This window comes from Rattus rattus, chromosome 1 (genome assembly GCF_011064425.1).
Source record: "Rattus rattus isolate New Zealand chromosome 1, Rrattus_CSIRO_v1, whole genome shotgun sequence".
In the NCBI taxonomy this organism is placed as follows: domain Eukaryota; kingdom Metazoa; phylum Chordata; class Mammalia; order Rodentia; family Muridae; genus Rattus; species Rattus rattus.
In genome coordinates this window covers 52725551-52742182 of record NC_046154.1, presented here as the reverse complement: position 1 = coordinate 52742182, position 16632 = coordinate 52725551, and the positions used below count along the sequence as shown (strand labels likewise).

The window sequence follows — 16632 nt, the reverse complement described above, 5'->3', positions numbered from 1 at the left end:
TGTGGAGTTACAGAGAGATAGATGAATGAGAGTTTTCAGGTTCATAGCAGACAAGAACCCTAAGTCCTTTAAAAATATAGCAAAAACTCTAATCTGCTGGGTCATCACTCTTGACTCTAAGGTGCCCTGTTTGAAGTAGGGTACACACCTGAGGGAGAGGTACTCAGTAATCTGGAAATAGAGGATGTATTTATTCTATAGGCTGGAATCATCTGGACAACACAACCTAAACACAGTGTGTGTGTGTGTGTGTGTGTGTGTGTGTGTGTGTGTGTGTGTCATTCTCTGAGGTGCTGAGGCAGAGCTAAAAGGCTGAGGAAACAGTCTTGAACTGAAGCCGTACCCAGAAAGAATGAACCAAAAGATGTAGGAGGATGAATCTACTCCACAGGAAAACTAAGACAACTGTCTTAAAAACAGTCTTAAAAACAGTGTCTGGACATGAAGGGTAGAAATCCCAGATGTGCCTGAGGCATGGGAAACCTGCTTACACTGTCCCTACATTTCTGTGAATGAATTGAGCAGTAGAGGGTTCAGCCTCTCAGGGATGGATACACTATATATTCTACTTGTGTTGAATGAGTTGTTTTGGGGGGCCAAATTTCATGGATAAAACTATGCAACACTTTGGAAGAGCAAGATGCCCCATGGTCACAGCAAGTCATATGATAGCCCACCTTTGAGCACTTATAGAGCTGTAAGTGCTAGCAGCTACCTCCCACCACAATTTCTATATGTTTTCACCTTCAGGGTCTTTTGTAGGAATGCTACTCTGCTCATAATCACATCCCATCCAAAGGAAGGTTCTGTATAGAGGATTTATTTCAAGTGCCTTTCACAATTAGTTTGAAAATTCTGTGCACATAACCCACCAAGGAGTCAAACATTGAGAAGTCAAGATTAGAAGGCAATGTCATAATTAACTTTAATGCATTTTGCTACGAACATGGCTTAGATGACAATTTTCTTGTACATACATTGTGAGGTTGTAAACAAAAAGTGAGGTCAATGATTCAGTAGCACACAAGAGGAGAACATTCAGTTAATAGTTTGGACATATATTTAAAACATGGAGAAGCCACTGGTGACACTGTCCTGAAGGAGGCACATTTACAAATGCAATATTGTCTTTCTGATTCCATAAGACACCCGATGTTAATTATCCTTCATGTCAAGTGACCCCTGTGGTCTCAATCCACTAAATACCATTTTGATTCCAATGCATCTGAAGCCTTGAATTCTGGTATTCTGCGATGAATGTACTTCCTCAGATTTCATTTCTCAGCATCCAGAATCAATCTATTTACTGTCAATAATGGCAAAGACTGGTCTTCATGTCATAGCTGCAGTGCAATCAACAAGGAGGGAAGGGGCCAGCAGCAAATATGATTCACTTGGGCTGCCTTTTGACCTTGAGTATATATCCACAAACTCAGGACACAGTTGGGAAAATCTCTCTACCACAACATAACCCAAGTGATCAGAGCACTCTAGACAGGCAGCCTACAGCTCTAAGGTCAACTTTCTGAGATTGGCTATACATGGCAGAAGGTCCTTAATTGCAAGACTGGAGAAGTCATTGTCATAGATATTGATGCTGGACAGCTGGGAGCACTGGCTCACAGCAGGCAAGAGGACTCTGAGCTCTGAATCCTTCATCCTGCAGTGCTCTAACTGCAGTGTTTGCAGAGTTTCAGATACATTCTCTAGGAGAATTTGGAGACTCTTGAAACTTGACTTGGAAAACACAACATCATTGAAGTGCAGGTGTTTCAGTTGAAAGAGACTCTCACATTCTGACATGTGTTTCAAATCTGACTTTGAGAGATGGCAGAAAGTAATAGACAAGGACTCCAAGGGGCTCTTCAGGCATCTATAGAAAAAAAAAACCAAGAAATTGTTTTTGGACCAGGGTGCTGGAGGACATTAGTAAGACCCATTGACACTGACCCAGAGAAGCCACACATGTAGAGTCAATCTATGCTTATGGTGAAGGTCAAATCTTAGTGTGCTGCATGTTTGTTTCTGCTCAAAGTATTGTCTACTGATGCATATTACTATCTGGTGAGATACTATCTGGTTCAGCACAGAGATCTGAAACTCACCACCAACATTCTGTCAGACAACTAGAGCTTGCCCATCATGTCAGGAGAACATACCTAGAAAGGATTATCACAGAAAGTTTCTGGCAACATCTTAGCTAATGTCCTGCAGAGTTTATCCATGTCTCAGTTATGTCCATGATCTGTATTCCCGATTTAATTTTCCACTCTTGAATTTGATGACCTGCAGCCCAGTGACTATCCACTTAGTCCCTACTTTTGTTATCCCTTTTAGGGAGAATTAGAGGTTGATTGACTCCAAAAGAGGAAAGCCTGGTACCTCTTCACATGTATCGTTGTAGAGAGCAGGTGTGGAGCCTTTACATCTTACAGTCATCAGCTCTGTTTTTTTTTTCCCTCAAGTAGCCATACATGGATCTCAAAGAGGATCCATGTGAAGCACACCCTGGGTGTGCTTGCAAGGCAGCTCTCTCAATATCCCCTACCGCAGCACAAACTGTGCTATCCAAATGGGAATTGAATCAAGTGTGGTCGGTTAAGAAACAAACAATTCTCAGTTGTATTACTCCTGTAATGTGTCTATCATTGTAACATCCTCTGTGACTGGCACCCCAGGTTAACACTAATGCTCCAAATAAAGGGAAAGTTATGCTACCAGAGCATAAACAGCTCAGCATCCTTGCTTACCTGAAGAGATCTTTCATGTTGTCATTGGCAAAGTGGGCACCACTCATGGAGAGATGCTGGAGATGTCTAAGTTGGGAGAACTGAGAAAAGAATTTGTCAGCACACTTCTTTACATCTGTCACTGTGTCCACAACATTATGTTTGAAGTCTATTTGATTTAGATCAAATTTGAGAAGATTTCTCATCTGGCCAAGGAAATGTGCAAAGAAATCCAGGAAGGACCGGACCTCCTGTGTGTGTATTTCCAATTCCTCAATATAGTTTGGCTGGACAATGTTCAAGACGTCCTTGATAATCTCCTGTGGTAAGGCAAAAATCGACATCTTCACACAGCATAGCTGCAAAACGTCTTTTCTTTTCTGGGCCCACTGCAGCAAGCATTTCTAGTGTTTGTTCAGATAGAAGCAGAGGCTCAGGTTAGTGACCACCTGCAAATGCTGCCTTGGTACACAAGTAGGAAGGCTCTCAGGGACTGGCTTCGTGCTCCAAGAGTCTGCTGAGCAGTATCCATCTTCAGTGCGTACATCCCAGAAATCCTGGTGCTCATCTCTCAAGTCCAACACTTGAAGCTTCCCCCTGCTGTGAGGGAAAAAGGTAATGTTTTATAACGTAAAAGAGGAACCAACATGGTGTCAGCTTAGATCCCCCTTGTCTAAGGTCAGGTCCACCATTGCGTCTCTCCCCATGTAGGCAAGGGCACTGCATGAGCTGCATCTGGACACATGCCCTGCGCCCCTCCATTCAGTTGCCCTTGACCAGTCTCTTCCATATCTTGTCTCTGTAGGCTCCTCCTACTATGGCTGCTTGTACTCTGAGCTGTCCTCCACCTATGGCTGTCATTTACATCAGCTTCCAACTTCAGCAGTAACACCACAGACCCACAAGGAGATGACATCATTAGCCTCTGTTCTGCTTGAACCCATTTTTCATACTCCAGTGTGTGTATGCTTCTTACAAGTAACCCGGGGATTCCTCCTCAGGCCTCCTTGGGCCTTGCTTACCTGGGATGATCCTTCTGTGTCAACAGTATATCTATGCAATCCAGCACAGTTTTCATCATCTCCACACTGGCGGTTTTCAGCAGTGGCCCCACAGTGAGGTAGGGAAAAGGCCAGGCCACCATCATTGCCTGCAAGAGTTTTGTGTTTCTGCGGTTGAAGGCCTCTATGAAGAGTGGTGGGAAGACCATAGTGGGCAGGTCTTCCAGATCAGAGATGTCTATGGCATCCTTCTTCAGCAGAGCCTCCACTTCCAGCTGCATGAGTGTGGGAGGTTTGTAGCTGCTCATCCTGATAGATATTCAGTCAGACCGAACCTGGTGAAGCGTTTAGGAGACATAATTTCAGGTTAAGTTTTGGAAATTCCTATTTCTCACACATTTCAGGAACCAGAAGGCCAGAGCCCATGCTCTGGCAAAATGGAGATCTCAGTCTAACAAATCATCCAATGTTGTAGCCTCCAAGCCAAACATTCATCACCAATTCTCTAGTAAGCACCCACTGAGGAAAAATACTAACCATTGTCCCATAGGATGCCAATCTCTCCTCCTCTTAATTGCATGCTTATTCAGACAGGTTATTCAGTAGCATACAATCTGACCAGAACTTTATTACAGGAAAAAGACACTGAACAAGGGTGCAGGCCCTTAACAGAATATATTGCTAATGTTACAGTTCCAGACCAGCCTTATTGTATTTTCAACAGATTGATCTCTCTTGTGAAGGGCTAAGGAGAAACTCCTATGTGCTGCCTTTCCCTATGTGCTACTTAACAATTTAGAGACCAGTGTGCGCAAACTGGACTATATTATATTTATTTAGGATATGAGGTTAAAAGTATGTTAATTCATGGCCACCTGGCTATACAATCAGACCATCTCTGTAGTGCCAAACCTAATTAAACTGTGCAATTTTAACCAGAACTTATGGAAATCTATGCTATGGAATGAGATGACCTGCTCATTTGAGTCTTAGAGATGCAAGTTTACGTAGGCTATGGGAAGGAGAGTTTCCCATGACAATTTGAATTTCACATGCAGAAAGAGATGAGACAGTATATCTATCAGTACTAGCCTGGATTGTGATATTTTGTGCCTAGGACATTAATCCAAGTTTTTCGGTGTGGCTGCTGTATGATTTTTCTCATAAAAACATACCTGCATACATACATACATACATACATACATACATACATACATACACCTATCTATATTTGATACAATGTCTAGTCACCTGAACAATACTGATATCAGAACATGCCTATAGCTTTGGTGCCTGGGTGAGCTGTTGCTTCAGGGACACAAGGCAAATAGCAAGATCTTGGTGCTTCTGTGCTTGAATCCTTCCCCAGCACAATTGGTAAGATATAGTTAAGAGGAAATTCCAGTTCATAATATATGAAAAATAATTTAAGTGAGTACAGAATGATTGATTCATAAAGATGATCCTAAGTGCAATTCCAGTCTAGGTCTATAAAGCCAGACAGCACCTGAAGCATGGATTATTTTATCTCAGTTGTGTTCCTCAACATCATATTTGAAAAATGAAGATTCAGTGTATTTGGTTTTATGTGGAGGTCCTTGCTCCACTTGGATTTGAGCTTTCTGCAAGGAGAAAATTATGGATTCATTTGCATTCTTCTATATGTAGACCACCAGTTCAACCAACAACATTTGTTGAAAATGCTGTCTTTTTTCCCTACTGGATGGTTTTAGCTTCTTTGTCAAATATCAAGTGACCATAGATGTGTGGATACATTTCTGGGGCTTCACTACTATTCCATTGATCTACCTCCCTGTCTTTTAAAAATACCATGCAGTTTTGATAACTCTTGCTCTGTGGTATACTTTGATGTGAGGGTTTCTGATTCCCTCAGAAGTTCCTTTATTGTTGAGAATAATTTTTGTTATACTAAGTTTTATGTTATTCCAAATGAATTTGGGAATTGTTCTTTCTAACTCTATGAAGAATTGAGTTTGAATTTTGATGGGGGTTGTATTGAACTTGCAGATTGCTTTCAGTAAGGGGTCCATTTTATTATATTTATCCCCCCAATCGATGAGCATGGGTGATCTTGACATACTCTGATTTCTTCTTTGATTTCATTCTTCATGGATTTGAAGTCCTTGTCATTGAGTTCTTTCACTTACTTGATTAGAGTCATGCCAAGATATTCCAAGTTATTAGTGACTATTGGGAAGGGTGTTGTTTCCCTAATTTCTTTCTCTGCCCACGTATCATTTCAGTAGGGTGAGGCTACCAATTTTTTAGAGTTATATTTCTATCCAAATGCAGCCACTTTCCCAGAGATGTGTGTCAGCTATAGGAGCTCTCTGGTAGACTTTTTGGGGTCAGGTAGGCTGAATCTGATAGAAGAGAAAGTTTGGGAAAACCTCGAATACTTGGGAACAGGGATACACTTTCTGGAGAGAACTACAAATGACTTCTGCTTTAAATTCAACAATCCACAAATGGAACCTCATAAAATTGAAACATTCTGTAAGGCAAAGAACACTATCTGTTGGACAGTATGTCAACCATCAGATTAGGAAACGTTCTTTACCAGACCTACATGAGATAGAGTGCAAATATCCAAAATATACAAAGAACTCAAGAAGTTAGATTTCAGAGAGTCAGTTGACCCTATCAAAATGTGTAGTACAGAGCTCAACATAAAATTCTCAACTGTGGAATGTTGAGTGGCTGTGAAGCACTAAAGAAATGTTGAACATCCTTTATACTCAGGGAAACACAAATCAAAATGACCCTGTGATTTCACATCATACCTATCGGAATGGCTTAGGTAAAAAAAAAAAAATGGAGGTGACAACAGATGATAAGATTTGGAGAAAGAGGAACCTTCCTCACCTTTCTGTTAGGACTGTGAGCTGGAAAAACTACTTTGGAAATCATACATGTGATTTGTGAGAAAATCTGAAATATTTCTGAACACCCAAATATACAATTGCTGGCTGTATTCCAAAAATGTTCTAATATATACCAAGGACACATACTCTGCTATGTTCACAGCAGCCTTATTTATGATAGCCAGGAGCTGGAAATGACCCAGATGTCCCTCAACAGAAGAATGGACACAGAAATTGTTGTATATTTACACAAGTGATTACTACTCAGCTATTAAAAACAATGACTTCCGTAAATTCTTAGGCAAATGGATAAAATTAGAAAATTCATCCTGAGTGAAGTAACCCAGTAACAAAAGAGCACACATGTAATGTAGTCATGAATAAGTGAATATTAGCCCAAAAGTTCACAATGCCCAGGATTCAATCTTAGGAAGAAGGGTGTGTATGTGTCAGTCCAGCCTTGAGAAGGTACTAGGATCATCATGGGAGATAGAGGGAGAAGGTGAGATGGGAGTGAGGGAGGAGGGGATAAAATAAGTGGGCATTATCAGGTAACCAAGGGTGTTTGAGAGAGGTAGAGAGGGTCAGGGAATTGAATAAAAGTATGTAGCAGGTGGGTCTGATGAATGCAGATAGCCACTTGAGGGTCCCAGACACCAGGTAAAAGAATGGCTCACAGCAAACAACACAGATGACTTAGGCAAAAATGCCCAGAATAAGGGTTGATAGAACCTTACAGAATTCCTCCTACCTATAGGCATGGATCATGTTCGAGAGCACAGGTGCACCCACACATCTCAAAGTTTTTAACCCAGTAATGTTCATGTCCAAAAGAAGATAAGGGACAAAATCTAGAGGAGAGACTACCCCACTCTTAGATCCATCCTGTCTGAAGGCACCAAAACTTACACTGTTGTTATGATCAAGAGGTGCTTGCTGACAAGAATCAGGAGTGGCTGCTCCTTGGGATATCTCTCCAGGAACTTACCAGTGCAGATGTGGATGCTTAGAGCCAACGATAAGACTGAGCTCATGGGCCACATGGGGCAATTAAATAAATGATGGAGGTGCTGAGTGGGATTGCAATGCTATCAAAAGGACCAAAACAACTGGGCAGACTACCCAGTGCTCCTAGATGCTAGACAACCAACCATGAAGTTTACAGAGAGCGACCAATGACTCCAGATACATATGTGGCAGAGGATGTCCTTTCCAGATAACAATGAGAGGGGAGGCCCTAGGTCTGGTGGAGGGTTGATGCTCCGAAGTGTGTATGCTGGTGTGGTGGGCCAGGGGAGTGTGGGTTGTAGGGGGAACACCATCTTGGACACAGTGTGGAAGGGGGTTATACTGCATGGGTGTTGGAAGAGTTTTGCGTAGAAGCAACATGGAGAAAAAGATGTCATTTGAGATGTAAATGAATGAAATGATTTATAAAATATCAAACAAAGTAAATTGCTGTCTAATAACGTTTCTCATTAAAACTCAATTCTATCCTAGATAAAAATTTTAATTGGAAATGGAGTTGTAGCTAGATGATGATAAGGCCCGCCTAGCAAGTATGACAACTCCTTTTGGAAGTAAATGACTTACCTGCTATGGACTCTGGCTACAGGAAACCACTCCAGTAGGACCAAGTAGTGACTCCAAGGTTCAGGACTCTGACATTCTTCTTGGCTTCCTCTGACCCTTTTATACATCCTCCTCCTCCCCCTCCCCATGTAGCACTACCTCCTTTCCACAAGCTCCTATCTCATGGGTTCATTGAGTCTCCACCCACTTAATCCTATTAAGGATCTGTTTTTCCTATTGTTGCTTAATTGAATCAGACCTTCTTGTGTGAAAGACCAAAAAACACAGAACTAGAATATCTCGTTCCTGGTGTTTATTTGATTGAATCATCATATGTGTATATCTACATGTACTTATTTTTGGATGGATAAATTTTAGTGTGTGTGTGTGTGTGTGTGTGTGTGTGTGTGTGTGTATGTGTGTGTGTGTGTGTGTGTGTGTGTTTTCTTCCCCCTTTTTCTTTTATTAGGTTTTTACATTTATATTCCAAATGTTAAACCCTTTTGTAGTTTCCCCTATGGTAAACCTCAGTCTCAATCACTCTGCCCTTGCTTCTATGAGGTTGTTCCAACCCCCGCTTCCACAACCATTTCCTCCAGCCTCCATTCCCTGGCAGTACCATTAAATGGGACATGGAGCTTTCTCACCACCAAGGTCATTTGTTCCCCTTGATGCCTGACAAAGTCCTCTTCTACTGCATATGCATCCATAGCCTTTGGTCACTCCATGTAGACACTTTTTTGGTGGTTTAGTCCCTGTGAAATCTGAGTGGTGCTGGGGGAGATCGTCTGGTTGGTCGATATTGTTGTTCTTCCTATGCCTTGCAAAACCCTTCAGCTCATTCAGTCCCTTCCCTATCTCCTTTATTGGGGTTTCCTTTCTCAGTCCAATGGTGGCCTGGGAGCATCTGTGTCTGTATTTGTCAGATTCTAGCAGAGCTTCTCTGTAGACAGCTATATCAGCCTCGGGGCAGCATGTATTTCTTGGCCTCTGAAAAGGAGTCTGGGTTTGCTGAGTGTATGTTGGATGGGTCTCAAGGTGGGGCATTCTCTTGATGGCCTCTACTTTAGACTTTGTTCCATATTTTGTACATATCCTCCTGTGAGTACTTTGTTCCTTCTTGAAACAAGAACTGAAAAAGCCACACTTTGGTCTTCTTTTTCTTGAGCTTCATATGGTCTGTGCCTGAACCTTGTGTCTTCTGAGCTTTTGGTATAATATCAACTCATCATTGAGTGTATACCTCACTCAGGATGATATTTTCTTTTTTTTCCATCCCTCAAAAGAACCTTTATCATTTATTAACATGTATACATGATACATGTTGCTATTTTGAAGCTTCATTCAGAGAGTCCAGATATGCAAGTGTCTAAGAATTTTTATTCATATATAATAATTACAATTTTCCTTACTATTGATCTTTGGGTAGGAATTACAATTAGATAATAATGATTTATACTTCATGCATGAGAGGAAATAATATGGCCAATTTATAATATACGGTGACATAGAATAATTTTGGAAAAACACATAAAGCTAGTGACTTACAATGAGGACAGAAATATATATTACCATTATATTGAATTTTCGTTATCCCATAAGTTGTCCTTCACGGTTAAGACCTGGATGCTACATGCCAAGTGGCTGACAAAAGAATTGTAACTGGTTCACCAGGGGCTTTCAGGACTTTTTCTACTCCCATTCCTGAGGCAGGAGTCAAAGTTGAACTGAGCTTCCTGCATCTTACATCCAATAAAGAGATTGCTAACACTGGAATACTAACCTTTAATAGAACTACAGCCCACCCATACCTCAGAGTTCCAGGACTGCAGTAGCAGCCCTTCACCAAGCTATCTCACTGGGTTAAAGGCCCACAGAAAAGAAAACATTAATCCTGACTTTGGCCACAGTCAAAGTCTGAATTCTGACTGGCAAAACAAAGTTCTTTGCAGTTTGCTGCAGATTCATTCTGAAACTACTTTAGGGGCTTCCCTGCCCCCCAACCTGAGGCATTTTGACCACAGGGGCAGGACCTGACTGCTGCAGGGATAGGATCAGAGGCACTCTCCATGTCAATGATGACTAAACGGGGAAGGTGACTTAATGTTGGAGACTGACTCCTCTCTTGGAATAGTGCCAGCAGATAAGGGGAGGGAGGCAGGCTCCCTCAAAGAAAGTTCTCTTAATGAATTTTCTCCTTCTGTGAGCAAGTATTGAAGGTCTGGCCACTGAAGGCAGTGACTGGAATTTTTTCAGGGCCAAAGGTCTCATAATAGTCTTTAAAACAATCACTAACTCTGCACTATCTTTTTGCTGTCAAAGCGTCAACCCCAGCTGGCGGCCCCTTCGCCTTGAAACTACTCTCGCACCAGCTCGGCCTGAGCTGCCATTGCCCATGCACAGCCTGCAGCTAGCTTCATAGTGGGCCTGCACGCTTGCCACCCTTAGTCCCACATTTCCTTATTCTGTTCTGTTCCTTCCTTAGAAGCTGTGAATGTCTAAGCAACAGGGAGATCCTTTCTTCAGGATCCAAGGCAAAAACCCCCAGGTTCCTGTCAATGCCCACTTCAGACAGGGTCACTCGCTAACCTGGAGCCCTTCATACACCTGTGTGATGAACTGTTGACAGCAGCTAGACTGGGCAAGGGGAGCAAAGGGAGGGACAACTCTCCTCTGGGAGGAGGCTCAAGGAAGAAAGAAAAAAACTCCCAGGCAGAAAACAATTTCTCTCAAGCAAATCATTCCCAAGTTAAGCACCAAGAGGACCAAATAAAACTCTTTGACAAACAATAGTAACAGTTCCATGATTTCAAACACAGTCATCAGTTCAAGTCCAAAATCAAAACAAAAGCCAAAGGACATGATAATAACACAGAAAACAAACAAGACAAACAAGACTAAGACAAGGCATCCTAACACATGCCTGACACCTTTCAGTGCCTGGCCCAAACTGCAGCTTAACCTTAGCTGCATCCAGGAAAAGGTGGACCATCTGATCTGACCTCCCAACAGTACGCTAGAGCATCCTCTAGAGCCTTTCTACTCCTAGCTCATCCTCTAGGGCCTGTGGCCTGTGACAACTAGCATATCTGCCTGGCACAGCTGGAAGCCCCTTACAGAACCAACAGTGACCACCAAGGGGACTCTAACCCTTCTCCAGGGATCCTCACAGCCCCTTGGAAGGGACTCAAACCTTTCAGACAGCTGATGTAGACAACACAAGACAACAGGAAACAAAGACGAGACAACATGACATACAGACAAAACAGAAAATAACACAGAACACAGATTTGCTCAAGCTTACTTCCAGTTCCTGGCCAATGCACCAAAATGTTGTAAGACCCCATAGTGGCCTTACCTCAGGAGTGCAACCCACAGAACACAGATTGACAAAGTGACTGCTGCAATAGCATGAGGGTATAAGATTTTTATTCCACATATGTGAGGTTGAACATCCATGCAGGGAGAGGAAACCCGGACCCAAAAGCACACAACTTTTATTTGTTACAGAGGGTAGACTTCAGCAACAGGGTTAGCTGGCCCATTCTCATTGGTGGTACACAGGACAAAGGATCTGGTCAGGTATTGGCTGGCCTGTTCAAGGGGCTGATCTTGACTTAATTAGTCCCTTTCCTCATGCAACCCTACACCTGGCCTTGGAGAATCACTGGGAAAGGGCTAAGTTAGCACATCCCTTAGAGGGGGGAGGATGAACTGAGTGATCGGGCAGGGTCAGGATGACACCCTCTGGTTGTTCTCCGGATTCACCACAGGAAGGGGTAGGGGGGGTCTTTCCTAGAACAGTTGTTTTTCTTTGTTTTGTCTTAATTAACTTAGTCAGAATTGTGATCACCAAAACTTATTTCATATCACTGGACATCATGATGTCAGATGTATCTCTCAGAAAGATCACAAGTTTGTCATAGGCATCTGGACCACCAGATGTATTTCTCGAAACCTTGTTTTTATAACTTTGTTTCTCATATCTATGAAACTATGAAACTTCATTTCTTCAATAACCTAAACTTAATTTCTATTGCCCTCTGCATTAGTGGATGTTGGGCCCAGCCCACACGCCTGTGGGATTAGTTGCTCTGCTAGCTTGTTGCCCAAGGCTGTAGCACACAATGAAGCAGCCTTGGTTAGAACAGCCGAATAGCAAAGTCCCAATTGATTTCAGTGTTCCTGTTTTTATCCTGAGAACATAAACTTATGCACCTGGTGTTTTTCCACTGTGCTGCCTGGGTTATTCCACCAAGGGATAAGCTGTACAAATAGATAGATAGATGATAGATAGATAGATAGATAGATAGATAGATAGATAGATAGATATGCCTGAAAATTTGAGTAAAGGGCATTCTCTTAGCATGAATGACCTGCTGTTATATTTTTTCAAATCCTTAGACTTTTGCCCAACTCTGAGCAACTGAGGTAGTGCATGTGCCATCAGATGATCATCAGCTAAGGGCCTTGTAACCAAGGGATGCAGGTTTGTTGGGGAAATAACATGGAGAGACTGATCTTCTTGAAGGTATAACCAGGAAACACTGGTCTTGTTGGAGATTAGCCTAGAGACAAGAGCTAGGCTTTGGTTTTGTTGGGAGGGAGAAACTTAAGGACTAATGCTAGGTACCAGCCCAGTAGTTTACCTGAGTTTAAACATAGGTCAGGTTTGCTAAAATGTGTTCTGAACTTAAAATATTTCACTTCATAGTACATGGCACAGCAGTGGTGTTGCAGAAAGACACCCCAGCACTATTCTTGCTTTTATCCTCCCTCCACTCCCACATTACTTCTTATGTTTCTTTGTTTTATTTTCTTTGGGTATATTGAGAGAGGCTCTCTCAGTTTAGCCCTGGGTATTCTGGAACTCCTTCTAGAAATCAGGCTGAAACTGAACTCAGTGATCCCTCTGTCTCTGCTTCTAAATAATGGGATTAAGGTTCTTGGTCATCACCTGACTCCAGTCCCTTTCATAGTATCTGTCTCAGCAGAGGCTTGCCACAGCCTCCAGCTAAGATCCATAATTCAGGCAGGCTGATTATTTTGACAGGGTCACAGACCCCTGGATCATGGTACATTTAGATTCATGTGTTCTGTTTTTCAGTAACATGCTATAGATATTTCTGCAGTATAATCAGAACATCAGAGAACTGACAGTGTGCAGCAGCTCTCATTTATAATTATATTTCATAGCCAAAAGCCAAAGCAGGAGGATTACGAAGAGTTGGAAGGACACTCATTGGAGTTCCAGGTTGACATAGGGTATGGGACAATCTGTGAAAAGGAAATCCAAAATGAGTAAGTTTTTTTTTTTAAAGAAATAGAATTCAGAGTCTGTGCAGCGAATCCATGGAAAGCCAAGTGACCATAGAGACAGTTATTTCTCTTTTACCTCATGAGATATGATTCAATCAATATATCTAATAACAAAAAAACTATCAGATTACAGCATCTGGTTGGGAGCTGGTATTGGGGTCCTGGAGAGTTGATCAGCATCAGTTGTCCATAAATGCGTGGTCTAAGCATTTAGATTCCACGTGAGAAAAGGATACGGGGGAACACTGGCTACAATGAGATGGGACAGGGGAATGTGTGATCTCATAGATAATATTCATGGGTTAATTTGTTTTTAAATAAATGTTTGATACCAACAGATATTAGGGCAGAGAGGAAAGGGAGTATCAAGCATTGTCTTAATTGTGACTCTGGCCTTCAAGGACTCTGATCCTTTTGAATGGAGAGATGAAAGACTTCGCAAACCTTAGCATGACATTGTGTTCTTTTGGAAGAGTCTACCCAAAATTCTGAACCTGAAGGACAATCACACTGAGTGTCTCAACTCAGCTCACATTTCTGCAGGAGGCAGGGCATTGGTTGCTGACAGGCAAGGTTTGGTCATACATGCTCTGGAGTACATCAGCAGGAGTTTTCCTACTATTCTACAAGAAGTCCTTGACTGTCAGACAGCCTAGCGTGGTTGAGGAAATGGTGGAAGCCTGGATCTTTCATTGCCTCCCATGGGGACTTCACACGTTGAGACTTGCAAAGTTGTGCTGGATGAACTTGATGTTCTCCTTATACAGAAGACATAGTTTAGGCAGGCAAGTCACACCTAATGGTCCACAAAATTCAGTCAAAGGACAAGTAGGGTCAGAAAATTTGGGATGTTACTCTGACCCTGAGAGCACGTGGTGTGAGCATAATAATGATATGACTAAATGGGCCTCTCCTGATGCTTTCCAAACTGAGCATCTCCTTTTAGACACTTAATAGACAGGTTGATCAGGAACTAGAGGTATTATTAGTTTCTTTTTCTCAATTAATACAACAGTTAGATTCACTTATAGAAATGGTCCTACAAAATTGGAGAGGCATAGACATACTTTATATGACATTAGGGGGACTACATATTATGCATAGCTTTGGGGAAAACCTGTTGTTCCTATGCTATCTATATGGAGTAATCAGATAAAAATCTTACCATGGTTGGAGAAAAACTCAAAAAGGGGAAGAGCAAAGACATAAATGAAGGGAATTGATGCCAGTGTCTGTTCTCTTGATCCTTTTGGCTAGCTCCTCTCATATCAGCCTGACTGAACCATTAATTCTCATCTGAATGGATTCAAGGTGGGACCCTGCTTCTTAAAAACTAGCCAATTATATATCTGTTCAGTAAAATTAATGGTACTAAGACCAAATATATTTCTTTAGAGTAGGATGAATGCACAGTATGATTTGTTCACTAAGACTGGTACAGAATGGATCAAGGCACCAGACCTTAACACAACTGAGTCCATGATGAAAGTACCATATAGGCTCTAACACTCAACACACAGACAGTACCATTCTGTAAAATTACAACAAATGTGTAACCCATGAAATTCTATAAGTCTCTAAACAACTCACATGGGTTTTTCTCTCTGTATTTTCACTGCTGGCTCTTAATTCACTTGGGGTTCTTTTTTACTGAAGTACACCAACCCAAAATGTTATTTTTGTGCTTCAGAGTTACCCTGAGATAGGCTTCCTGCTACACTGGAAACCCAAAGACCAACTGTAGTTTATTATAGGTTAATAAGGAGATTCTATTGGCTTAGAGCCATAGATAAGGAGGCTTTTCTTGTGAGTTTCTCAAAACAAGATGGAGGTTTACACTGAGTTGAAAACAAGCCTGGAAAACAAATATGGTAGCACAGGATTTAATCCCAGCATTGGGAATCAAATCTTATCCAGTGGGCTGAAGATCATGTCTTCCATCTACAGTCCTTCAATACACCACTACCACCATGCTAGGCATGGTGCAGAAAACCTGTATTACAGCATGGGAATTGAAATATGGAGAAGTAGGTGTCCAATGTCATCATTAGCTACATAACAATTACCAGACAATCCTAGGCTCAAGGCAAGAAAACAAAGAAAAAAAAATATCATAAAGGATGTATTTGGATCTCAGGCAGCTTTCCTATCACCTAAAGGCTCTCTGCTTTCTTTGCAGCCCTAGGGAGTGAACCATGTCTTTTAACTCTGAATGATTCATGCTGCAGGCAACCAGGAACAGACAACCACATACATCTATACAAACCACTTTGTATAGATCATCAAATTATCACCACTTGGAGTCATAGATGTTCTCTCATCCTGATAAGGATTCCATCAAAGGTAAAGCTAGTACAGTCATTGACAGAAATATTGTTGTGTCATACACTATTAAGCCCAGCACTGTGGGTGGGGTACAGTTCTCTGAGTTCAAGGCCAACCTGTTCTACAGAAATTTCAAGGAAAGCCAAGGCTGAGTGGAGTAGCTCTGACTCAAAGAATCAAAAACTAAAGAAAAGGAGTAAACTCTGTTGTTTTGCAGTGACCTTATAGATGAGTTCTTTTGTAGTCTGTGCTTAGTTCATTCTCTGCATGCAGATCTCATCAACGTGAGTACCCTGCCATGGAGACAGAAGCAATACTAGGCTTAGAGATCATCTTTGGCTACATGAGTTCCAGACAGACCTGCACAAAAGTGTGAGATCACATCTTCAAAAGGTGAAATGATTATGTAAAGAGGATAACCAATCCTACGATTCAGAGTTTATTGTGACTGTCATGGATGATGGGCCTGGGACTTAAAATATGGTCTTAGTTCACAATTTCTCAAAAAATTTTGGGTTTTTTTTCTTTTGTTCTTGAAATGTATTCTCTATGTAGAGATATAGAGACTGCATGCCTCTCCCTCCCAAATCTAGAAATTAATGTTGTGTCCCACCACCACATGAAAATTTTATTCATTTCATCATTTTCCAACAATGGGCTTAACTTATTATAGTTGCTTAGGTGCTCCATTTTTTATTTAATTTTGTTTGAGAAAATGGTCTTACTTTATTACTAAACATAGTTTTATATTCCAACTCTGAGAAACCCCCTGTCTCAAACTTCATCCTGGTAGCGTTATTG

The 16632-nt window shown here is 41.6% G+C and overlaps 1 pseudogene; it reads right to left on the bottom strand.

Moving 5' to 3' along the window:
- Positions 1-1354: 1354 nt before the first annotated feature.
- LOC116891421 lies at positions 1355-4038 on the bottom strand (annotated as a pseudogene).
- Positions 4039-16632: the final 12594 nt, after the last annotated feature.